This window comes from Mobula birostris, chromosome 11 (genome assembly GCF_030028105.1).
Source record: "Mobula birostris isolate sMobBir1 chromosome 11, sMobBir1.hap1, whole genome shotgun sequence".
NCBI classification, from domain to species: Eukaryota; Metazoa; Chordata; class Chondrichthyes; order Myliobatiformes; family Myliobatidae; genus Mobula; species Mobula birostris.
Genome location: NC_092380.1, coordinates 53,057,926 through 53,083,098, shown reverse-complemented (window position 1 = coordinate 53,083,098; position 25,173 = coordinate 53,057,926). Strand labels below are relative to the sequence as shown.

General features: G+C 43.8%; 1 protein-coding gene across 1 annotated transcript in view; it reads left to right on the top strand.

Annotated features, from left to right (window-relative positions):
- The first annotated feature begins 2,072 nt into the window (after positions 1 to 2,072).
- LOC140205082 (dual specificity protein phosphatase 8-like) overlaps positions 2,073 to 25,173 on the top strand; it is a 293,888-nt gene continuing 270,787 nt past the window's right edge. Inside the window, exon 1 of the mRNA XM_072272246.1 lies at positions 2,073 to 2,262. The gene's annotated coding sequence lies outside the window, so the exon portion shown is untranslated. The remainder of the gene's footprint in view (positions 2,263 to 25,173) is intronic.

Below are 25,173 nucleotides of genomic sequence, written 5' to 3'. Positions count from 1 at the left end.
AAACTTTTTCATACAGAGGATGGTGGGTATACAGAATGAGCCGCCAGAGGAAGGAGGAGCAGTGAGTACAATTACAACATTTGAAAGACGTTTAGACAGGCACATATATGGGAAAACGTTTGGGAATATGGGCCGAATACAGGCAATTGGGACTAGTTCAGATAGACATCTTTGTTGGCATGGATCACCGGAATTCAGAAGGATGAGAGGAGATCTTATAGAAACATATAAAAATATGAAAGGGATAGGTAAGATAGAGGCAGGAAAGTTGTTTCCACTGGTAGGTGAGACTAGAACTAGAGGACAGAACCTCAAGATTCGGGGGAGTAAATTTAGGACAGAGATGAGGAGGAACTGCTTTTCCCAAAGATTGGTGAATCTGTGGAATTCTCTGCCCAATGATGCAGTGGAGGCTACCTCAGTAAATATATTTAAGACAAGTTTGGATAGATTTTTGCATAGTAGGGAAATTAAGAGTTATGGGGAAAAGCAAGGTAGGTGGAGATGAGTCCATGGTCAGAACAGAAATGATCTTATTGAATGGTGGAGCAGGCTCAACAGGCCAGCTGGCCTACTCCTGGTCCTATTTCTTATTTTCTTATGGAAGAGTTGGACTGAAGCTATATAACTATGATTCCATGAATTCCATAACTATGATTCTATGATTCCATGAGTACATTCAATAAAACTCAATGTTAAGTTAAACATTGGGATAATCATAAAACTGCAGCATATATATTAACATTATACTTTATGATTTATATAATTTATGTAGATTAGAATTATTTTTGGGCATAGCAAACAAAAATTATGACACTGTTGCTATACCCTTCCTGAAGCATGCCGATAAATTTGGAAGGAAATCCTAGCCATCTATATCAGTTTAAACCTCACTTTTAATCTATTTCTTGCCAGTATCATGTTAAAAATTCTACCCTCTCCTCAATATCTTCAGAAATGTGTGCATTTGCTACTAAAAAACTATGAAAGGTAGGGGATGCGGCCCAGTCCAACACAGGTAAAGCCCACCCCACCGTTGAGCACATCTACACGGAGTGCTACCGTAGGAAAGCAGCATCCATCACCAAGGACCCCCGCCATCCAGGCTATGCTCTCCTTTCACTGTTGCCATCAGGAAGAAGGTACAGGAGCCTCAGGACCTGCACTACCAGATTAACGAACTGTTATTACCCCTCAATCATCAGGTTCTTGGACAGGAGAGGATAACTTTACTCACCCCATCATTGAACTGTTCCCATTAACCTGCGGACTCACTTTCAAGGGTTCTTCATCTCATGTTCCCGATACTTATTGCTAATTTATTTGTTATCATATATTTTGTCTTTTAGTATTTACACAACTTGTTTTTTTTTCCACATTGGTTGTCCGCTCTGTTGTGTGTCTTTCATCGATTCTATTGTGGTTTTATTGTATTTACTATGATTGCCCACAAGGAAATGAATCTCAGGGTTGCATATGATGACATACATGTACTATACTTTGTTAATAAATTTACTTCGAACTTTGAAAATGTAGGCTTCATAAAGTTATAAATTTAAATGAACTTCTTTGCATCATCCTCCACACTCCAGTAACCACTGACGCACAAATAGAAGAATGGATAGTTTAACACGGTGGTTAAAACAAAACTACTGAAGTCCCAAAGAAGTCCTCCTCACCACCGCTACACCCTGCAAGAAGTGTTGGTAGGAGAGAGGAAACAAAAAGAGATAAGTTTAATTTGGGTGTTAATAGCATGCTTTAAATAACTTGTCGTGGAGAAAGGTATATCTTTAAATTTCCTTTGGTAAATATTCTTCAGAATGATTGTACAAAAGGGACGCTGCTCCTTTAAGACCTTGGTAGTGCGGTGTAGACAATCTCCCTTTAATCTGTGCCCAGAGCTCGAGCTAAGAAGCTGACGTCACTACAGCCACCGAAGGCTCGACCTGATTGGTTGGCAATGACGCCATCCTTTATTTTTTTTAAAAAGAATGACTTCATCCCCAGTTCATTCCTAGTTATGTTGCACCTTCTGTTTTGCTTTTCCTAATGGCCAACTCGCAGGCAGCCAATCCGAAAAAAACAGAAGCTTGCGCCAGCCTGGAGTGATTTATAAATTAATTTCATTTTGCATTTCTTTCTTTCGTCATTTCTTTTGCAACAAAAAAAAATCCAAGACCATCTTCTATTGGTCACGCGAGTAAAATTGCAAGGCTTGTCCATGGAAAATAGAAAAGGGAGATCTCGGAAGTAAAGAAGGTGAGTCTTTGGGATGAAAAAAGGGGGACGCGCTTCAGAAATGTGTCTTTTGCTGTCTTGGTCAGCCTGTGCGGTCAATCCCGGGTCAGATTTGCATCTCAATGCTCCCGTTCGGAAGGGACGATGCGATGCATACCAGGCAGTGCAGGCTTGCGCGATGGTGCAACCTGCGGCAATTGCGAGCCTGACCATCCTTGAAAGTGGAAAGGTTGTCCAACCCTCGGTGACCGGAGAGCGAGATGGGGCATGACAATGTCTCTAGGTTGCACCATCCTCCCCCTGTGTCGGGATAACGCTGGCAAAAAAAAATGCGTAGCAGCATAATGCAGCGATGTTATCTCTATGCAGACGAAGGCGATGCAGAATTTTGTGTATATCGTTTAGATCGGTTGTAGCAGACCCGGCTGTCAAGTGACGCCCTGGATTAACCTGATTGCGGGTTATGGTGTTTGAATTGGTGCAGTGGCGGAGGGGCTTTATTTGCAAGCGACATTCCCCCCCCCCCTCCGGGGCGCGTTTAAAATCCTATCAGCACCACAATCGGATATCTAGGATTTATTAACAGTCCTTTATTTAAAGGTTATTTAAAGGCAGTGGAGGGGGTTGTTTTGGTAGCCAGGTGTCTATATTTTCCAAAATAATCATAATCATGTAAGGCTTTGTCTTGTACTTAAAGGCTTTGGTTTATCTGACCCTTTATATAGAGTTTGTTACTTCAAAGGGGATTAGGTTGAGTAGGTAACCGGCTCTCATGCTGACGGGGGGAGGGGGGGTTGGAAGAAACGTCCATGTTTATCCATGCCGAATAAATAATTCCGGATGCCGACAACATTTGTAATGTTGTAATTTATCACACCCCTCCTGCTGTTAGGACCTCCAAGGTCTGTGGTGGCCATAAATCAAAGTAATCTTTCATATAATCGATTCTTCTTGATCCCACCTCTTTCTATGGAAACAGAAAACCTGGTCGTTGAGTCAACATTTAAGTAAAGGGTTTGCCTCTTTCCCCAGGATCGAACAGGCCACTCGTTTGCGGTGTTGAATAAATCAAACATAAATTGACTGGCATTTTGAGATCCTGAGTCTTCCCCCCCCCCCCCCGCCCCGTAAACTGGAGCTTCTGATCAGTTTGCTTTCACAGTACAACAGATTTTTTAAAAAGCAGTAAAGATATACAGCTGTTCCTTTCCTTGCTGTCATCACACAATCTGGTTATTTCTGGTCTCCATCTTTCACAGTCATACCGAGAACTTAGAAAGCCTAATGAATGCACGCCAAGCTGAGATAACACCCCAAATATACCTGGCCTGACAGATGGTGTTTATATTTTCATGTCCTCATTATCATCTGTGGAGAATTGGTTTTATAGCTAAAACTTTAGGAATGTAAGAGGCGTCTTGAAATTTGCTTTATTGAACCTGTGTGATTCCTGGTGTTTCATAGTCAGCCTGCTTTTAATGAATTTAACAAAGAATAGACAGCTGTGGACCACGTGCTGGTGAATGGGATTAGTACAGGTAAGCACTTGATGGTTGGCAAAGAGGTGTTGGGCCGAATGGCCTTTTTCTGTGCTGTATGATTCTAACTCTTGCATAGGGCACCTAATGCACTCAGAACTATAGTGGAAGCAAGGAAGGGGTTACCCGTGATTCTGTGGTACTCTCTAGGAAGAACATAGTCATCAAATCACAAACAAGAGAAAATCTGCGGATGCTGGCAATCCGAGCAACATAGTTATTCAGATTTAAGTGCAGTTAACACCATTGCTGAATACTATAGATTAAGTCTTTCCATGTCCCCATCCATCCTTCAGTATCATCTTTGGCACTTCCTTGCACGTAATCTTTCTGGGTTTTCAGCATCTCCTGTCCCTTCTCATTGGCTGGCTGTATGCCCTGTGATTTCGGGCTGTCCACCCTTGTTGCATAATAAATTCCCTAAAGCTAGCCTGTTTCGCCAAGCTTATGGTCACATGGACTTTTCACTTCATGTTACTAAATTAATTTCTGATTCTGTGTGTGTATCTCTTCTGTGGCTGTTATGCTTTGGTAATGGGTTGTTATTAAACTGTTGTGAAGATAGCGATTGGCTTGTTCGGAAATGATGCTTGTTGAAAGTGTGCCAGGAGAAAAAAAAATCATTCAGCAAATAATTTTTGACATAAAAAAGAGTAAACAACTCTAATTAGAATGAGAAGTGCTGGAAATAGTCAGCAGAACCAACAGCATCAACGGGAAGGGAAGCAGTTGCCATCTTGGGTCAGTGACCTTGCAGCCATTCAGAAAAGTTTTTGCACTGTGCTTTTCAAGAGCCCTGTAATTCCTAAAACACTTTAGCACTTATTAAATGCTTCTTGATGTGTTGTCGACTGTAATCAGCAAAGTGATAGTGACCAGATAGCTTGCCTTTTAAGTGAAGATTGGTGGAAAAATATTGGTCAAGGTATCAAGGATGATCTCCTTCCCCAGACACTACCATGGGATCCTTTACTTCCTCCTGAGAGAGCGGATAGCTCTTGGTTTCATGTCCCAATCTACGGTTGAATCGCGAATTCCTCTACACCACAGTAATGGCAGCGTTGAGAAGAGGTTTTGCTTTCCACAGATACAGCAGTCGCAGTGTAACTGTACGGTGATCCACCCTGAAAAATAAACCCCAGCAGTGCTATGGAAATCTCCACAAGCTTCAAATGCTGCCGACCTCAGTGCTGTGCTCTCCAGCTGCCCATTCAGCATCCGGCTGTCATCATTTATTGATTTGGCGATACAGTGTGGATTCAGCCCTTTGAAGCACACCACCCCACAACCCTGATTAGCCCTAACCTAATCACAGGACAATTTATAATGACCAGCTAACCTAACTGCTACATCTTTGGACTGTGGGAGGAAACTGGGGAACCAGAGGAAACCCACGTGCTCCATGGGGAGAACATACAAAGACGCCTTACAGAGGATGCTGGGATTGAACTCCAAATTCTTTTCCCCTCTCCCCTTCCCTCTAATTCAATTCCCCACTCTGGCCTCTTGTCCTCACCTGCTTATCACCTCCCCCTTCACCCCCCCCATGCCTCTCCTCTGTCCCTTCCTCCCATGATCCACTCTCTTCTCCGATCAGATTCCTTCTCTTTGGACTATGGGAGGAAACCGGAGCATCTGGAGGGAAACCCATGCATTCCACGGGGAGGATGTACAGAGACTCCCCACAGAATGGTGCCGGAATTGAGCTCCCAACTCTGGAACACCCTGAGCTGAGCTGTACAAGAAGTTTCACCTAGGGAATGTTCTCACAGCAAAAGTGACTTCAACTTGTCCATATTTGCTCAAGAACACGCTGCTAAGTTGGTGGAGACGTGTAGCGTCAGTGCACTTGATGACAAGAGGATATGGAAAATGAAATTAAAATGCAGATGCTATATATCTGAAATAGAAACACTAAAATGCTGGGGACACTCGACAGGTTAAGCAGCATTGAGGGAAAAAGACCGGTTTGCATCCTGAAATATTCACTTTATTTCCATGTACACAGATGAAGGAGACGTTCTTTGAAGAAGGGGTGGGTTTCCCATCCTCCACCATTGATGCTGCTGTCACCCACTTCCCCTCCATTCACCCTCACCCCATCTTTCTGCCGCTTTAACAGGGATAAAGTTCCTCTTGTCCTCTGCTACCACCTCTTGAGCGTTTGCATCTGACACATCATACTCTGCACCTTCTGCTCTCTTCAATGAGATGATACCACCAAACATACCTTTACCTCTTTCCTCTTCTCCCCCCCACCCCCACACACTCTCTGCTTTCTGCAGGGATTGCTCCCTCTGTTCTTCCCTCATCACTGATCTCCCTCCTGGCATTTATCCCTGCAAGCAGAAGAAGTTCTACGCCTGCCCATCCGCCTTCTCCTTCACTGCCATCCAGGGCCCCAGGCAGTCCTTCCAGTTGAGGTAACATGTCACCTGTGAATCTGCTGAGATCATCTACTCTATCCGGTGCTCCCAGTGAGACCTCCTCTACGTTAGTATATGTAGATTGGGGGACAGCTTGTTGAGCACCATCACTCTCTCTGCAGGAAGCAGGGTTTCCCAGTGGCCAGCCGTTCTAAATCCAGTTCCTATTCCCTTTCGGAAATGTCAGTCCATGGCTTCCTCTATTGCCACAATGAGGCCACTCAGGTTGGAGGAGCAATACCTCGTGTTCCATCTGTAGCTGTGAGCCTGATGGCATGAATGTCAATTTCTCCAACTTCCAGTAATTGTCCCTGTCCCCTTCCCTCTTCTTCTTTTCCCCATTCTGGCTCCTCTCTACCTCTTTTCCTCTGCCAGCCTGCCTATCACTTCCCCTGGCTCTCTTTGTCCTTCCCTTTCCCCCATGGTCTGCTGTCCTCTTCTATGAAATCCCTCCTTCTCCAGACCTTTACCTTTTCCATCTATCACTTCCCAGCTTCTTATCCATATCTCCCCCCACCACCGCCCACCTGGCTTCACCTCCTCCTCCTCTCCTCACCACCTTATTCTGGCTTCTTCCCCTTTCCCTTCAGGTCCTGATGAAGGGTCTTGGCCCGAAATGTTGACTGTTTCTTCATTTCCATAGATGCTGCCTGACCTGCTGAGTTCCTCCAGCATTTTGTGTGTATTGCTCTGGATTTCCAGCATTTGCAGAATCTCCTGTGTTTATGATTCTTTTGGAGTCATCTGCTCAGTGTTCGAAATGTATCTATTATGGCATAAAAATGCTGGGGTTGAAGAGATTCACTGTGGTAATTTGGTTACAGATTTGAGAATCTCCATTGGATCTTCAATGAGTACATTGCCTCTGTTTAGCAAAAATTGGTGGCAGTTGAAATTGCACTAAAGGAAATATTTTCTAGAGTGTATGGACATGGCCTACAGTGTTGGGGTAGAGAGAAGAGTTGATTTCAACGTAGTGTTGAATGTGGATCAAAAGGGGCAAGGAGAGCGAGGGAGGGGATTTGGATGAGCTGAAGTCTAACGTGGTTGGGTATGAGTTGCACACAAATTGCTGGAGGAACTTGGCTGTGGAGGGAAAGGGATGGTCAACGTTTCGGGTCAAGACCCTTCATCCGGACTGGGTTATGAAGGAAGATATACCCTCAATATTGATTAGCTGGTGATTTAATTAAGATGGAATTTTGGAATGCCATCCTAGGAACCTGTGGAGGCTGGACCAATTAAAAATTCAATCCTGAGATGGATGGATTTCTGGTTGTTGATGTGTACAGTATTGAGGTGGGTTAATGGAATTAAAGCACCAGCCACTTGTAATTTCTTGACTGTTGGAACAGTTACCTTCAGCCCTTCGTTGTCTCCACCTATCACCACACAGCTACTCTCCCCTCCTCCTGCCTATCACCCTCACCTGCATCCACCTTTCACCAGTCAGCTCTTGCTCCACCCCTTCCCTCCAACTCTTTATACTAACTATCCCCCTTTGTCTTTCTGTCCAGTAGAATTGTCTCTGCCTGAAACATTGACTGTCCATTTCCCTCCACAGTTGCTACTTGACCCACCAAGTTCCTCCAGCATCTTGCTTGTTGCTTCACGTTCCAACATCTGCAGTCTCATGTCTGTTAAAGATCTGAGTGGCCTGTCCTTATCACTGCATAGTGCCATGAGTTAACAGTCAGAGGGTTGTCACCTTGAGGTGGTAGATTGTAACTAGGTAGCTGGAGAAATTGTGCAGGTGACTTGGGTACTGATGGATTAAAGATGGTTATTCTCCTAATATTTATTGAGTAGCTCCTACTGGAAGATGCAAGCATGAGTAAATAAGACACAGACGGAGATGATTTGATTAATTTGATGGTGATGTTTCCACAACAGGATGTTTTGTATAACAATGGACCTGAGTAAGAAATGGCAGAATGGAAGGTGGTTGCTGGAACCTGTTCATTGGACCGAGGTAGCTGCAATAGGGTAGAGTAGAAATTGGGATGGGACTGGTATGTATAAGGGCTGCATTGGGGGAAGGAACCAGCAGCCCAATAATGAAACTCCAGTCTTCAGTACTGAGCTTGCTGGCCTTACGTGGGGTAACAGAAGGGATGTTTCTTCCACATTCTCCCTGTTGACCCATTCATAAAATAATAGCTTATTACAAGTTGTCTTGCTCGGCTGAGCTGGTGGAGAGATTGAGCAGGCCGACGGAATGTCTTCTTAGAAAGGATGCCATGTCTGGAGGTACAGGAAAAGATGAGAGAGGAGAGCATAGATGGAAGCATAATTTCTTGGGGAATTGTTTTGGTACGTCTGGACTTTCAGCTCGGAGGCCACCTTTGGAGAAGGATAGTCAGTGTTCCTGGTGGGGGGCGGGGGTGTTCTGCATCTGAAGTGATAGGAGAAGCCCTTCAGTAGCAAACTGAGTGTCAAATTAGTTGAGTGTGGTTTGAGTATGAATCGAGAATAAGAAACTAGGAGAAAGCCACTTCACCCTGAAGGCCTGCTTCATCATTCAGTATGATCAAGATTAATCCTCCCCTGCTTTCATCTTAGTTCTGGTGCCAGATCCCTTTAGTCCTCTATTTGTCAATCTTTGATCTACTTCCTCATTAAACGCCTCCAATAATCTACATATGTAGGAGGAAGTTCACCAACCACTTCCTACATGCCTCCATTTTAAATGACACCCTCTTAAAGCTACATGCCCTCTATCACGATTCTCCCACCAGCGGAAGCATGTTGACATCTACCCAGTAGTGCCCCACCCTCCAAGGATCTCACCTGTTTGAATAAGGTCCCCCCACCTATGATCCCTTTCTTTATTAATCCCTGGATTTGGATATTATTACCAAGGCCAGCATTCACTGTGGCTCACCTTACGGCCACTGAAATGAATGGTTTCTGATAACCCCCTCCTGTTAGACTGTTCGTGATAACTTATTTTTTATTCGTTATACTAATATTTATATCTGTGCACTTGTAATGCTACTGTGACATTGTAATTTTCCTTGGGATCAATAAAGTATCTATCTATCTTGTCAAGGCATTTTAGTGGGAAGATAAAATTCAGTGACAGCTGTTGCTCTACAGTCACATTTGGTTGGTGCCCCCTCCCCCCAAATTAGGTTTGTATGACAGCCCACTGACGGCATTTTAATTGATTACTGGCTGCCATGAGCAATTTAGAGGTGTTTCTCTTTACCAGTGTACCTGGTCTCTGTATATTACTCCATTGTATACTACCCCACTGTACAGATTGAAATACCAGAACATTTTGTTGATTCATAATGTTTTCTTCCCTCAGTTTTGTCCGTGGAGGTGTTGACTGCTTCCAGCATTTTGCCTGAGTACTCATCAATAATCCGTAGGTCTTGCTAATGAGTAGTTAAAGTCACCTTTTCGTGGATTTATGAAATATGGAAATAAAGAGATGGTGCTTCATTACAGCCAAGCTAGCACCATGCATGTTCATGTCCAGTGATACTCAAGAGGATCAGGAAGATGTCTTTGTGCATTTTCAGCATTAGAAGATCAAATAAATTTTAAAAGCACCCTGTTAAACAGCTTTAGAGATTTTCAAAGGCAAGCTCCTTTTTTTTTTACTTTCTGTTACAAATTAACAGCACGATTATGAACTGCATTTTGGATGTGCTGGTTTAAATGGCTTAACTTCTCATTGGACTGACCAAGTCTTGTCATTATTGTCACTCGATCCACTTTTTTAAAAATCCTGACCTGTGTCACAGAATAGATGACAAAATTCTTTGAAGCATTTAAATCCAGATCTGGAGAAACTATAGGCAAGCATGAGCTGAAGTACATAACAATTGTTTAGCTGAGAAGTTCCAAGTAAATTTGTTATCAAGGTACATGAATGTCACCATATAAAACCCAGAGATTCATTTTCTTCCTGGCTACTTAATAAGTCCAAAATTGAAGAATAACCATATAGAATCAATGAAAGACCAAACTAGCTTTGGTATTTAACCAATGTGTAAAACTGTGCAAGTACAGAAAGAAAGAAATAATAATAAATAAATACTAAGTATTGAGAACATCAGATGAAGGGTCCTTGAAAGTGAGTCCATAGGTTGTGGGATATTTGGAACTGCACGTCCCAAAGGCCTTGGTCAGTAGGTGCCAGATAGATTACTGATCCCTGAAGAATTTAAAGAATCAAAGGTGAAAAGATAAAGTGCGTAAATAACTTATTTATAGCAAATGTTCCCTTCCCATCTCAAATCCATCTTAAAGAAGGTTGTATCTCACTCAAAGCCTGTTGAAGGGTGATACGTTTCTTTCAGGTCTTGCAATAGTTTGCGAATCAGTGACTGAGTGATATTAAGGGTTATACAGGTTTTTAATTTTATAGATTCCAGTCTATCGAATAGTGTTTGAAAGTTAGTTTTGTATATTGTGAAAGAAACTTAATTCTTGTTTAAAATGGTGGTGCAATATACGGAACAGAAAGGCAACAATATCCGCTCCTGCCTGCAAGTTATTTATTCTTGCATAAATAACTATTCGCTGTTATTTATAAAATATGAAGTATTCAAATGTTCTTCTCATATCTGTAGAAAGTCCCCTTATAGCAGCAGAATCCCATTATAAAAAAAGTTAAGAGCATACCAATTCAGCATTTGTAAGCGGCTCAGATGGAAAACAACTCTGTTCCGAACAATTGATCTCCTTGCATTTTCCAAATTTGCCAGTTGGTTTCTGTGCTGAAATAGAGGTAGTTAAGTTGTGACATAAAGCCAAAGCACGGTATCAGAACCCCAATCTAAGGAAAACACACCCTTCTACAAATGTTTTCATTTTGCACACCAGACATTCTTGTGGCCTAAGTGAGATTACTTAGATAGTGCCAAATTCTTAGTGGTGATCTGGTGTGGGCCTGCAGCTTCTAAGGCCAGTGCTCCAACACTGAGTCATAACTTGTCTCCCATCTTCAACCCTACCCCCAACACAGTCTGTCCTGTCCCAGTTGTGAGTTTTCGATCTCAGCTAATTCTTGGTGGATGATGTTAGCTAGCTTGCATTTAAGGAAGACATAATGTGAAATAATACCAAGGAGCCTTACTGGTAAAGAGAGAGAGTTAAGGACGTGGCCTGTAGTACTGGAATAAAGGGAAGGGTTGATGTCAACATGTTTAATATGGATCAAAAGGCACAAGAACAGTGAGTGAGGGAACTGGGTAGGACATGACTGATGAGCTGAAGTCTGATGAAGTTGGGTAATGAATTACACACAAACCACTGCAGGAACTCAGTGGGTCAGGCAGCGTCTGAGGAGGGAAATGCACAAACGTTAGTTCAGGTGAAGGGTTTCATCTGGAAACATTGACTGTCCATTTTCCTCCAAGGATGTTCCCTGACCTGCTGAGGTCTTCCAGCAGTTTGTATCGCTCCAGATTTCCAGCATCTGCTGTCTCTCTTGTGTCTCCATTTGGGTAATCCATTAATGGTGACTAGAACATTGGAGTAACAATTACTGGAAGGTGATATAGTCAACACCTACATTAAAGGCTTCAGAGGTTTAGCGCTTGAAGTATAGAAACAGCACCACAAAGTGGTGTATACTCATTATGATCTTGCACTTTGTGTATCTGCACTGCACTTTCTCTAGTTTTTTTAACACTTTATTCTGCATTGTTCTACATCAGTTCCCTGTGTAATTTGATCTGTAAAACAAGTTTTCCACTGTATCTTAGTACATCTCCTCCAAGAGGACCACAACCTTGTCGTAGGGTTTGGAGGCTTGCATGCCTCAAATGACCCGGAGAACAGTGTTGGCTGGTGTCAGGACCTTGTACTTTGACTCTTGGTAGGGTCACCTGTGCCAAATGGGTCAAAGGGTAAAGGCCAGCCGAAGAGTGGTCCATTGATTCTCTACGTTTGGGGGTTCAACTTGGGGCTAACATCCCTTACTGGTCAAAAAAAAATTGTTATGGAAATAGTAATGAAGAATCCTTCAATATCTGTGAGGAGGACCATCATTGCTGCCCTAAACACCAGCAGCGTAACAGGCAGTAAGTAAGTTTATGCATGTGACAATAATAAACCAATACTAATACTGGACTTCCTCAGATCTATTTAGTAGCCATTTTGAGGAGGTCTTGGAGCATTGTTGATTGGACAAACATAACACAGCACTTCAAGACCTAAAGCATCAAAATAAAGCCTCAACTTTGTATGAGTGGCAAAATGTATGCCAAGAATTATTGGCTACTTGACTTGAGCCTGCCTGTAGTGCAGAGAGCAGAATGTTGCAGAGTCAGCTCATTTGCATAATTAGTATAAGCCAGCACAACCTTGGCCTTACCTCAGCGTGTAACCTGATAGAGAATGCAAAAATCTGCCGAGCAATCTGAATTTATAAATGCACGTTCAATTAGAGGAAAAATGCTTAGATTAATTTCAAAGACGTATCAAGGCCTGGAGAGTTGAAATGGATTTGTACTGGGCAAAAATGAAGTAAAAGGAAGCCCAATATGGAGGCAGAAAATAGCTTGTAGCTACCAAATAGGCATGAGGAAATGAGGATGCAGTCCGTGCTTGGTAGGGGCATCCCACATGTCCAATGCACTGCAGGCTGGATTTGGTTTCCAGGGTAGGCCACATTGTGTTGGTGGGTTTCTGTTTCAATGAGTTCATGTTGCTGGGCTCTATATCAAGGTAACACCACACACCATGGAGTCTACCTGTGGATTCAGATTGACCCTGAGTCCTTCTCGGGAGGCCTCAGATCCATAGGGTTTGTAAAATGAGCGAGCTACGAGATACATAGCTGGCTGGCATCCAAGGTGTACCATAATTTGAACCTAGCCCTGGTTCGTTTGTTACTAATGGTTTTCTTGGTGCTGTCACTGTCAAGGAAAAGCACAAATTTCATTCTTAAACAGGGTCACAGTCATAGAGTTGCACAAGCATAGAAAAGGCACCTGGGCCCATACATATCCAGGATGTACGTTTGAGCTAATCCATTTCCCAGTACTTGGTTTATATCCCTCAAGTCTTGTCGTTCATACAACTGCCCAAATGTAGGGGGCATGGTAGCATGGCGGTCAGCACAACGCTTTACAGTACCAATGACCTGGGTTCAATTCCCACCGCTGCCTATAAGGGGTTTGTCTGTTCTCCCTGTGACCTCCGGGTACTCGGGTTTCCTCCCACAGTCCAAAGGCCTACCGGTTAGTAGGTGAATTGATTATTGTAAATTGTCCTGAGATTAGGCCAGGCTCGAGGGGCTGATTCCATGCTGTATTTCAATACAATAAAATAAAATATCCTTCTTGCACGTATCTAATGTACCTGCTTCAACCGCTACCTTTGGCTGGTTCCATGTACATCCACCACCCAGTGTGTGTGTGAGGGAGGAAAGTAAAGTCATTCTTCAGGTTTTTATTAAACCTTTTCACCTTTTATTTTAAGATCATGCCCTGTAGCTTTCAATTTCTCCAACCATGGGGGTTGGTGGGGTGTAACTGTGCTCACTCTGTGTCCCTCATAATTTGATAAACCTCTTATCATCTCCTGCACTCCAAGGCGTAAAGGCTGATCTCGTCTAACTCTTCCCAATAACTCAGTCCTTCAAGTCCTGGCAACATCCTTGCAAGGCCTGTTTCTGAACTCTTCAGTATATTTGCATCCTTCCTATAACAGGGTGATCAAAGCCAAACACCGTACTCCTGGCGTGATGTGTAAATTCTGACTTATCTAACTGGTTGTTGACAAGATTAGCTGTAATGACAGTGGGAACAATTTTTTTTTAGATGTTAAGACACTCTGAGGTGCCCGTGTTGACTGTGGGGAGGCAGTTATCACTGCATATCCAGCTCATGGGGCACTGTTCTTTACACTGAAGGATTTGTTTCTTGGAACTTAGTCAGCTCTGGGCATTTCGAAGTAAATTTTATTATCAAAATACATGTATTGTCACCATATACAGCCCTGAGATTCATTTTCTTGTGGGCATACTCATCAAGTCTATAGAGTAGTAACTGTAGCAGGATCAATGAAAGATCAACCAGAGTGCAGAAGGCAATGAACTGTGCAAATGCAAATATAAATAAATAGTAATAAATAATGAGATTGTGAGATGGTGGTGTGAGTCCAGAGGCTCTTGTACCTGCTAACTTATGGCAGCAGCAAGAAAAAAGCATGGCCTGGGTGGTGGGGATCTCTAATGACGGACGCTGCTTTCCTACGACAGCATTTCATGTGGATGTGCTCAATGGTTGTGAGAGCTTCACCTGTGATATACTGGGCCGAATCCGCTACCTTTTGTAGGATTTCCTGTTTGGGGGCATTGGTGTTTCCCTACCAGGCCACAAGTAGTTAACAAACACTCCACTACACATCAATAGAAGTTTTAGACGTCATTCTGAATCTCTGTAGACTCCTAAGGAAGCAGAGGCGCTGCTGTGCTTTCTTCGCAGTTGCACTTGTGTGCTGAGTCCAGAGCAGGTCCTCTGAAATAGCAACACACAGGAATTTGAAGTCGTTAACCCTCTCCACCTTTGACCCTCTGAGGACTGGCTCATGGACCTCTGACATTTGATTGGCTGCTTAATTTCCCTCAGACTTCAAATTACTTTAGCAATTTCTTTTTGGGTTGTTGTTTTCTTTTGGAAAGGTGGGGAAATCACTTAAGGACTTTAAAGTCTTGGGCCTTTCACTAGGCTAAGGGGGGGGAATGAATGCAGCTCATCCACTCTCTTATTTGAACAGGGGCTCTGATTGCCATTTAACATGCCTGCCATGTCTTTGCAGGTTTCACTCAGTGTTAAATATCTGAATTAGGTGCCAAGCCTGATTCCTCATTCCCAAACTATTTCCTGACTTCCTCTGGGTAATTGCACCAGTACATTACCCCTATCATTATGAAACCTCCGAGGAGCGAGAGGATTTGGACAGGGAAGGATATTACACTGTGAGATTTGTTTTGGGGATATATCTTAATCATGGATTTTCCTAATCATTGGTACAGATGCCTTTGCTTGCACAAGTGCCAGGTTCCACAGTGAATAACCCTGTGTCAGTGTGTGGTCCATAGTGGAGCCAGAAAGCTTGAATCTGGCTCTGTTGCATACAAGCAGCAGAATTGAGCTACTCAAGTCCATTCCTGCTCCTTCAAATTCCCGGGGCCATAAATCAACTGGCAGCAAGGCTCTAATTCACAAATCAGGATGGTATTAATTAGCCGTTGGTGTGTTGTGATTTTTTGGGATTCCCTACCCCAGGAAGACAAGGATGCGGAGTCATGAATATATTTCGGGTGAAGAGTGATTGCTGGGCCACAAAAATTCAAAAGCTATGAGGATTCGGCAGGAAAATGGACCAGTCCATCCCTGATCCTACTGAGGGCTGCCTCAAGGGGCTGTATAACCTCCTGTTCTTTCTTTCCAATTTTACAATCAATACCTTATACAAGTCGTGCATTCATCATTATGAACCCACTGCCAGGCCATGTCCTGTCCTACTTTGTGAGAAAAGAGATGTGGCGATGAAGACTAATGCACTGGGTTTCCCCCGTTTGACCTTTTGCAGAGATCACCCCGCTTGTGCATTTTGTCCCCACTCAGAGCATTGCGATTGACTATGCTTGGTTGTAGGTAGTTCCAGTAGATCTTGGACAGAACGCAAGGCTTCTTTCACTGTAATGACATTGCCAACAGCAGCTCTCTCCACCATAATCAGTGTCTATGGGAATAGATTGAGTAGCACTGAGTGTATTGTTCTTGAGTGGTCATGACGGTGAGATAATGGAGTGGTTGTCTCCTCTTGTGGGAGAACCTAGATTAGTGACTACTTTTTTTTTAAAAAAAGGGTTACCCTTTTAAGTCATTAGTGAGGTGATTTTATTCTCTTGTTGTGAGTCTTTAGAACACTTTCTGAAAGGGTAGTGGAAGCAGTGCTTGAGTATTTTTGAGATGAAGGCATGTCGATCTTGATGAGTGAGGAGGGAAGGGGCTGAATGCGAGATGACATTGTGTACAGGTTTGAGGGGAATCAAATGACCAACTCTTACCCCTATTTCCCATGTTGAGGTACCAGGGATGAAGTACGTCAGATGCTGGTACGCATTCCCATCCCCAAGCCCCCATCCCCACAGCTTAACTGAATTTTACAGGGGGACCATTGAGAGCATTTTAGCAAGCTGCATTCCCATCTGGTATGAGAGCAGCAGAGCATTGGACCTGAAGTCCTTACAAAGGTTTGTGAGGTTCATAAGGGGTCTCCCTACCATCCTGCATGCACAGGGTCCTTAGAATTATCAAGGATCCCACCCATCCATCCAGCAGACCTTTTGCCACCAGGCCAGGAGACTCCGATGCATAAAGACAAGAACTGTCAGGATGAGACACAGCTTCTTCTCTCAGGACATTAGGCCTCTGCCACATCACATGCAAAGTGTCACTGGATAATTTGTAGTGAACCCTACAATATTTAACTTGTGCACTTTATTTTGTTTATGCGTAATTCATTTCTAAATTTAATTCTTACTTTGCTAAGTTATCATGTGTTATTTATGTGCTATGTGCTTTACTCCCTGGTCTGGAGAAATGTCTCATTTGATGGTATACGTGCATACAGTTAAAGGACTGTAAACTTGACTTGACAAGCCATGTGGGTCACTGCCCTGTGGCCAGAGGTGTGAGAGCTCCTCTCTTTGGCTTTGTGCAGCTTATGATGGTGCTGAGGCTTGGAGTATGGCGGAAGGAGATGACAGGGCAGGTCTTCCTTTCCATCATCCAGGCTGTGCTCTGGTGCCAGTTGAACAGTTCCAGTGGCAAGTGGTAAATAGCAGTGATGAGCCTAAAGAGGAATCCCTTCCATGACAGAGTCCAAGCAACAAAATCCAAAAGGAATGCGAGGGGACTCCCCAGGGGAAGGGAGAGTGGACTTGAAACTTTCCCTGACTGTATTGTGGCACCATCTAGCAGAACAACCTAAGCTTAAGGGGGATATGTGAGGCTTTTTTTTTGTTTTGTTTACCGATTCTGGTGGGTGCTGGGGGGGGGGGGGTTGGTCGTGGTGGAATCAAGTACAGTGGTGACATTCAAGAATCTGGCCTTGAGGGAGGGACAAGGACAGACAGATAGACACATGATTATGCAGGGCCTGGAGGGATGCAGATGTGGCAGAGGAGGTTAGTTTAGTTTGGCATCAAGTTCAGCACAAATACCATGGTCTGAATGGCCTGTTCCAATACAGTACTGTTCTGTGCTCTGTGTGGCTGAAGTGTACAGGCAACCCCTGCATATGGGGGAAGTGCATTCCTAGAAATTAGTCTGTGTGCTGAGTTCCCCCCCCCCCGCCAAAACACGAAGCCGTATCATCTGCTCATGTATTAAAACGTGTCAACTCGGTAGGGGAGGGGGAATGGTGGAAAGAAACAAATCAACTCCAATGTGGTGATTTGTCAATTCTGTAACGGTGAATTTCCAAACAGCCCTATTGCAGGGGACTCCTGTACAAAGGACTGTGTCACCAACCTGCTGGATAACTTTGCCCTTGTCCTTCCGCCAAGGCCAGCAGGAAGTGGTCACAGACCCTGTCGAACTTGTGGACCAGCTGGAGCAGAGCATACAGAAAGCCCTTAACCCTGAGGGCCCTCACTGACTGAGATGGTTTCCCTGGGGCCTGTGTCTGTCCTGGGAGTTGCTGCAAGGGTTGAAACAGCAAGCAAACAAATTTAAGTTGAGATGTGGCGAAGTACAGCCTGATTCCAAATCTAATTGAGAAGCCTCCTGATCCCCATTCATTGATTTGGATTGCAGTGGATTTGTTTGCATTGTTACTATAGCTGAGGGGGCAAAGACTGACCTCTGGGTTCCCCAGCAGCTGACCCAAGGTGGGAGCTGTCCCATTCCCTTCCCAGCTCCCTGTTAATAGCAGTGCGTGTGTGCCAGGTTTGCATGTAGCTGGATTAGCTCGATCTACACTTTCCAATGTCCCTGCATCAGCTGCTCTTCGTGACTGCATCCCAGAGGGTTACACTGCTCGCTCATGGAAGTGACTTTGAGAGGGGTTCTGCCTTGCGCTGCCATCCCTGGGCTGTGCTTCATATGCAGGGTTAAACAGCTTTGCATACTGATTTATGAAGCACCTTTGTTCTTTTTATATTCTCATTGGTGACTTCCCTGTGTGGTTTCAATGTGGGTGACGACTGCACTAATCTCACTTTCAACAAGTAATAGCATTTCAAGATTTTTATAATGCGGCATTTGAGAAAGTTGTCATTCCTCCTTCAAAACATTTAGCGAATATGTCAAAGAAAAGGATATCCTGTGTGGTCTGGGTTTCTTAAGTACCTTGGCCCTTTAAGGCTGCCTTTCACAAATACTGAATGACATTCATTCAAAGGGCTCCTTGCTGGCTCATATCCCTTGGTAATAATGTTGGGCTGCAGCTGTCAACTTCTTTTTTTCCCAGTGCTTGCTTCTCTGCACTCTTTTCCCCCCCACTCCACCTCATGCCACATGGACAGCCACACAGCAAAGGTCATAATCTGCCTTGCGTCATATTTATCCTTCAAGCAACAGACTGCCTGATTGTTACCTCTGCTGTTTCTGGGGTCTGCCTGCACACAGGTTGGCAGCTAGGCTTCCAAACATTGCGACACCACCCTCACCTGAGAATCAACTGTATAGCATTCTGAGACCTGTCTGTGCCACAGAATGTACCACAGAAGTGCAAACCCATTATTCTTAAAACTCTTGGAGAGTTGTCTTGTGCATTTTTTTCCCTAGTCATTGTAATAGGGGGAGGGACAGAATGCAGGAAAGTTGAATCTAACTGCAGTCACTGTTAACATTAAAGGAGTTGTGCTGATTTTTGAAGTGATGGATGGTGTGTGGACTCGTGTTGTAGAGAAAGTGCTTTCTCGTGGTATTATATTTTTCTAGGGACTGTTGACAGATCTCCCTTTTTCTCCTATTGACTCGTAGCAACTGTTCGATACGTTTGGGAGAAACAGCAGATCAGAATCAGATTTATTGTCACTGACTTAAATGACTTGAAATGTCCTGCTTGGCGGCGCAATAATATCAGTGCCGGACACCGGAGCGAAGGTTCCCGAGTTCAAATCCAAGTCGGGTTGAGTGTCGAGCTAGCAACTCGGCTTCGTAAAAACAAGAGTAGCTTGCTACGGAAACACCATCGTGACGGTGCCCTGATAACTCCATTGCCGAGTTAAGGGCTATTCTTCTTCTAAATGACTTGGAGTTTGTTGCTCTGTGACAAGACGGTCCCAAAATGTATATTTACTACAGGGAACAAAAATCAGTAGAGCACAACGCCAAGGTCGCGGGTTGGATTCCCGTACAGGCCACTGACATTGCTCTGTGGTGTCATGGTAGCACGGTGGTCAGCACAACACCTTACAGTCCAGGCGACCCAGATTCAATCCCCACTGCTGCGTTTGTATGTTCTGCCCGTGACTAGGTGGGTTTCTTCCGGGTGCTCAGGTCTTCTCCCACAGTCCAAAGACCCACCAGTTGATAGGTTAATTGGTCATTATAAATTGTCCCGTGATTAGGCTGGGGTTAACTCGGGGGAATTGCTGGGCGGTGCGGCTTGAAGGGCTGGAAGGGTCTGCTCTGTGCTGTCTCAGTAATAAACAAAAGAAAAGGAATAACAAGCTCGTGTTCCTGGAATCACTCATAAGTCTGATGGCATGAGGAAGCTGTTTCTGAATTGTTGATTGAGTGGGGGTGTTGAGGCTACTGGACCCAGTAGGAACGAGAAGAAGGGGGCATGTCCCGGATGGTGAGGGCCCTTAGTGATGGATGATCCCTCTGGAAGATGTCTTCGATGGAGAGGAAATAAGTCAAATGTTGCCCTTGTTTGTTCAATATCGAAACAGGATCACAAGGACCTGAAAATCTCACACTTGGTGCTAAGGGCCCTCAGCAGTCCCAAACACAACTAAGCAGAGAAGTTTGCTGCCACTGACTCTGGGCTTCTGGGATCGACAGAGGGAAAGGTGACTCCTTGATCACCTTTGCGGGTGGGGTTAGAAATGGCATTGGTGCCCCTTTGGTTGAGCAACCCAGCTCAGATGGGTTATGAAGGACGGTAGCCCTTGCAAGCATAACAGGGCCAGAATCAGCCCCTTTGAGGGAGAAAGAAGAGACCGAGGAAAGAAAAACAAGACGTTGACTAGTAAATAAGGTTTTGGAATAAATTACAAATCTTTGTGCAAACATCACAATGACACTGTTGTTTATTCCAACAATTACTTGGAATTTGAAACAGATTTATAGTACTGTACTACACTGATAGCGACCAGATTTCCATTGCATGCCTCAAGAATCTTTCCTTTGTTGTCTGTTCTTTGCCTGCATTGTGTAGGTGTAATTGCAGAATGCGACCTGGTTCTTTGTACAACAGCACATAGTGTACTGTGCTCTCTAAGTCTGCTTGTATGCGATTATATGATGCCACTTTTTAATTTTGCAATGCTGTGATAAGCGTAAATTAATTCATCTGTTTAATTCCCTCTGCCGAGAAACAGAGGTTGAACGTTGGCATAAATATGCCTATTGAGGGAAGAGGATGTTCCTAAAATGTTGGGCGTGAGTTTCAGAACCATTGATATATGGTTCATTGTGATGTATCAGATTATAACCATCCCAAATTGATTTCTCTGGATAGTTGTCTTCCTCAGAATGGAAATGGAACATAAAGAAATCCCTAGATCCCTGAACAAGATGAGACTCTCTTGGATGGCACAGTAGCATTGTGGTTAGCACAACGCTTTACAGTACCAGTGACCAGGGTTCAATTCCCGCCACTGTCAGTAAGGAGTTTGTACGTTCTCCACGTGACTGCAAGGGTTTCTTCTCACAGACCAAAGATGTACTAGTTGGTTGGTTAATTGGTCATTGTAGATTGTCTTGTGATTAAGCTCAGGTTAAATTGGCGGTTGCTGGGTGGTGTGGCCCGAAAGGCCAGTGGGACCTGTACTGCACTGTATCTCAATCAGTCAATAAATAAATATTAATTTCTCCCTTAGAGGAGACAATGTCTTTTGCCAGGGTTAGTCCCCATTGACAAAACGCGGCATGATCTCATCGTTTCGCTGCCTTACTGTGTTGCCCTTTTTAGTCAGTAAATCATTCAGTCAGAGCATCTCGAGCTGTGCTTTTTGGCTGACACTATCAAACACCCTCAATGTATGCGGTTTGGCGGTGGACAATGTCCCACCCCAACGCATCGCTAGTAGATCACCTATTGTAGTGTTCCTGGACCATTCAGTAATCTGATGGCAGAGGAGAAGAAGGTCTTCATAAAATATTGAGCTCCTATACCTCCTCTCCTTTTCCCCCCCCACCAACAGTGGTAGTATTGAGAAGAGGGCAGGCCCCAGATGATAAGGGTCCTTAATGATGGATGCAATCTTCCTGAGGCAGTGCCTCTTGAAGACTTCCTCAGTGGTGGGAGGCTAGTGCCTATGACAGAGCTGTCTGAGTCTGCAAGCCTGTGCAGTCTTTTTTGATCCTGTGCATTGAAGCCTCCAGACCAGAGCATGATGCAATCTGGTGGAACTGACTCGTCAATGGTGACATAAAAATTCATTATTATACCAATGCCATGGTTGGCAATACTGCAGAAGCCAGCAGGTTGGCACTCTGAATAGCCGTGAGTCACCGCTGTCTGTTGTAAATTGACTTGCTCAGAAAACTGTACTGATGAAATGTGGGGGAACGGAAACTACAGTGACTTCCGATAAAGTAGGTGTATTCTTCCAGACCTAGTTGGGATAAAAACTGGAGGTGTTAACATCAACAATGTAAGATATGCAGATGATACCACCCTAATAGCAAGTGCTGCAGAAGACCTACAAATCCTCCTAGACAAAGTAGTACAAATAAGTGCAGATTTTGGTCTAACCATCAACTGTATATAAAAAAAACAAATGTATGGTAATATCAAAACAGCAGGATACTCCCAACTGCCAATTGTACATCGGTAACCAAGAGATTGAACAAAAGACCAGCTTTAATTACCTTGGTAGCTTTATATCACAAAATGCTAGAAGTAAAGTAAAAATAAAAAGAAGAATTGCCATTGCCAAAACCAACTTCCAAAAAATAAAACCCATTTTTACCAACAGACACATTTCTATGACAACAAGGCTTAGGCTACTAAAATGTTACATCTGGTCAATCTTGCTGTATGCTTCCGAAATATGGACTATAACACCAGAACTCCAAAGAAATTTAGAAGCAACAGAAATGTGGTTTCTTCGAAGAATGCTGAAAATATCATATAGAGATAGGGTAACTAATGAGACAGTACTCCAACGAACCCATACAAAAAGATCTTTAATGAGAACATTAAATGAGAGGAATCTTAAATTTATGGGCCATGTCATCAGAAAGGGAGAAATAGAATGCCTTACATTACAAGGCCATATGCCTGGGAAACGCGGAAGAGGAAGGCGAAGAAGAAAATATATGGACACTGTGAAAGAACTAACAGATCTAAGTGTGCGAGATATCATTGACGCTGCATGGGATCATTCGATGTGGAAAGCCATGATTGCACAGGGCACATGAAGAAGAAGATTCTTCCAGAGTGATGCAGTGATTGGAGGGTAGTTGTTGATAAATTTTGTGCATATGCTCACTGTGACTGGTGTCGGTTACTCAGTCACCACTCCAGTTGATCAAAGCAATGTCACTAAATGGAACTTCATCAGAAAGCCCCCAGCAAGTGTGTCCACATTTTGTTAATCAATCCCAACAGGGATCTGGTTTTTCAATACCCTTCAGGTGGAAAAACTGAGAGGCAGTTTGTTTAACTAACCAAAAGCAAACCCAGCACATTTCCTTCGAAGGAGTGTACTGATTGATATATGGGGGAAACGAGAAAGATCTCGCACCTCTTATAACTCCAAGACCGCTCAGGGTGCTGTACAACTATTTAACTTTTGGTGCCGTCAAGGTTGTGAAGTGACAGCCAATTTTCACAGAGCAAGATCCCACAAGCCCAGTAAAAATAATCAGGTGATCCACCTAATGTTTTTGTTTTTATTAAGGAATAGTTACTCCTTAAAGTTCAAAGTACCTCTAATTATCAAAGTATGTATATATCATAAACCTTGACATTTGTCTCCTTACAGGCAGCCATGAAATAATAAAGAACCCATTATAAACAAAAGACTCTCAAACACCCAATGTGCAGGGAAGGGGAAAAAAGCCGTACGAACGATAAAGCAAGCTAGCAGCATTCAGAACTGAAGTTCATGAGGCCAGGCATCACAGCAGCTGATCCAGAAGTCCACTAGTTACAGACCACGGCCTCAGTCCAGCATAGGGTTGAACAAACCCCCAAATCAGTGAGCCAACAGGCCTATCTCTTGCCTCTGACCCCGACCATTGCAATCTGGCTTGGCACTTAAATTGTCCAAACACCGGCTCGTTCCTCACCCAGGGGCTCAGGCTCTGCTGCCTCCTGAGAAAACTGAGAGAAATTCTGTGCTGTTCCTCAGAATAATACCAAGGGTTCTTCCAGTATCTACCTAAGATGGATTTGACTTCCTTACTGCCTGTTACGCCGCTGGCATTTAGGGTAACAATGAAGGTCCTCAATCTCTGGTGGTGCTCAGGGCTTCCTTCATCGTGCCAGTAGCACGTTTTGCTCTACAGTCAGTCAGGCAAGTTCTGGGTGGAGACTCAGGAATACCATCACACTCAGATGTCGAAGGATCCTTCATTGCTGCTTCCATAACAACTTTGTTTTACCAGTTAGCATTATTGGCTCTGAGCTTAACTCCCGAACCTGGAGTACTGGTGGACCACTCTTAGTCTGTCCACAAAACCTTTGACCTTTTTGGCATGGGTGACGATGCCAAGAGCCAAAGCATAAAACCCTGATTCCAGCCAACATAGCTCTCCGGGTCATTGAGGCATGCAGGTCTCCAAGCCACAACAAGGTTGTGATCCGCCTGGAGGGAAGTACGGTAAGGGATGTTGTAGTTCAACTAAGGTCAACTCAAGGCATTTGGTCAATAAAAGAACTCCATAGATTTTTCAGTTAGCAGTAAATAATTGGGTTAATAGTCATGGTCCAGCCTGTTTTATCCTTGTCTATTTCCTATGAACCTTGCTACTTGCTGCTTGGAGCATAACTTGATGGAAGAATGGTAAATTGAAGTACAGACACAGTCTGTAAAGGTATCTGGAGAAGATAAGTCACTTGCTATTGCAAATCTTTGTTGCTGGCAGATAGTGGGAGCCTGATGTACTCAGTTACACACAAAACAATGCTTTTGTTTTTAAACCCCCTCCTAACTCAGTGGTCAGAACAGGAAAACACATTCTTTTAAAGGACATATCATTGAGATGAGGATGGAAAATGAAGCCTTTGCCACAACAATTTCATCCTCTTTCTTTGCACTCCAGTCATTTACAATTTAATTGGAGACAATGAGGAGATGTATCCTGAGATGTCACCTATAACTAATTCAGATTCCCTCATCAGCCTTTGTAAAGGCATGAGCCTCACAATATGTGCTTGTGTTTACTTTAATCCTTTTGAACATCGTCCCTAAATTTCTGTCTGTTTCAGTTTCTTGCGTCACCTCTTAAGGCTTCATCGTACTTTCTGTTTGATAACATTTTCTGAAGCGTGCTTTAAAGGCACTAATTCAGTACAAGTTGTTGTGTGGGCACGTAGCCACATGGTTAAGGCATTGGACTAGCTACCTGAAGGTTGTAAGTTCGAGTCCCAGCCAAGGGAACGTGTTGTGTCCTTGAGCAAGGCACTTAATCACACATTGCTCTGCGACGACACTGGTGCCAAGCTGTGTGGGTCCTAATGCCCTTCCCTTGGACAACATTGGCCTCGTGGAGAGGGAAGACTTGCAGCATGGGCAACTGCTGGTCTTCCATACAACCTTGCTCAGGCCTGTGCCCTGGAGAGTGAAAATTTTCCAGGCGCAG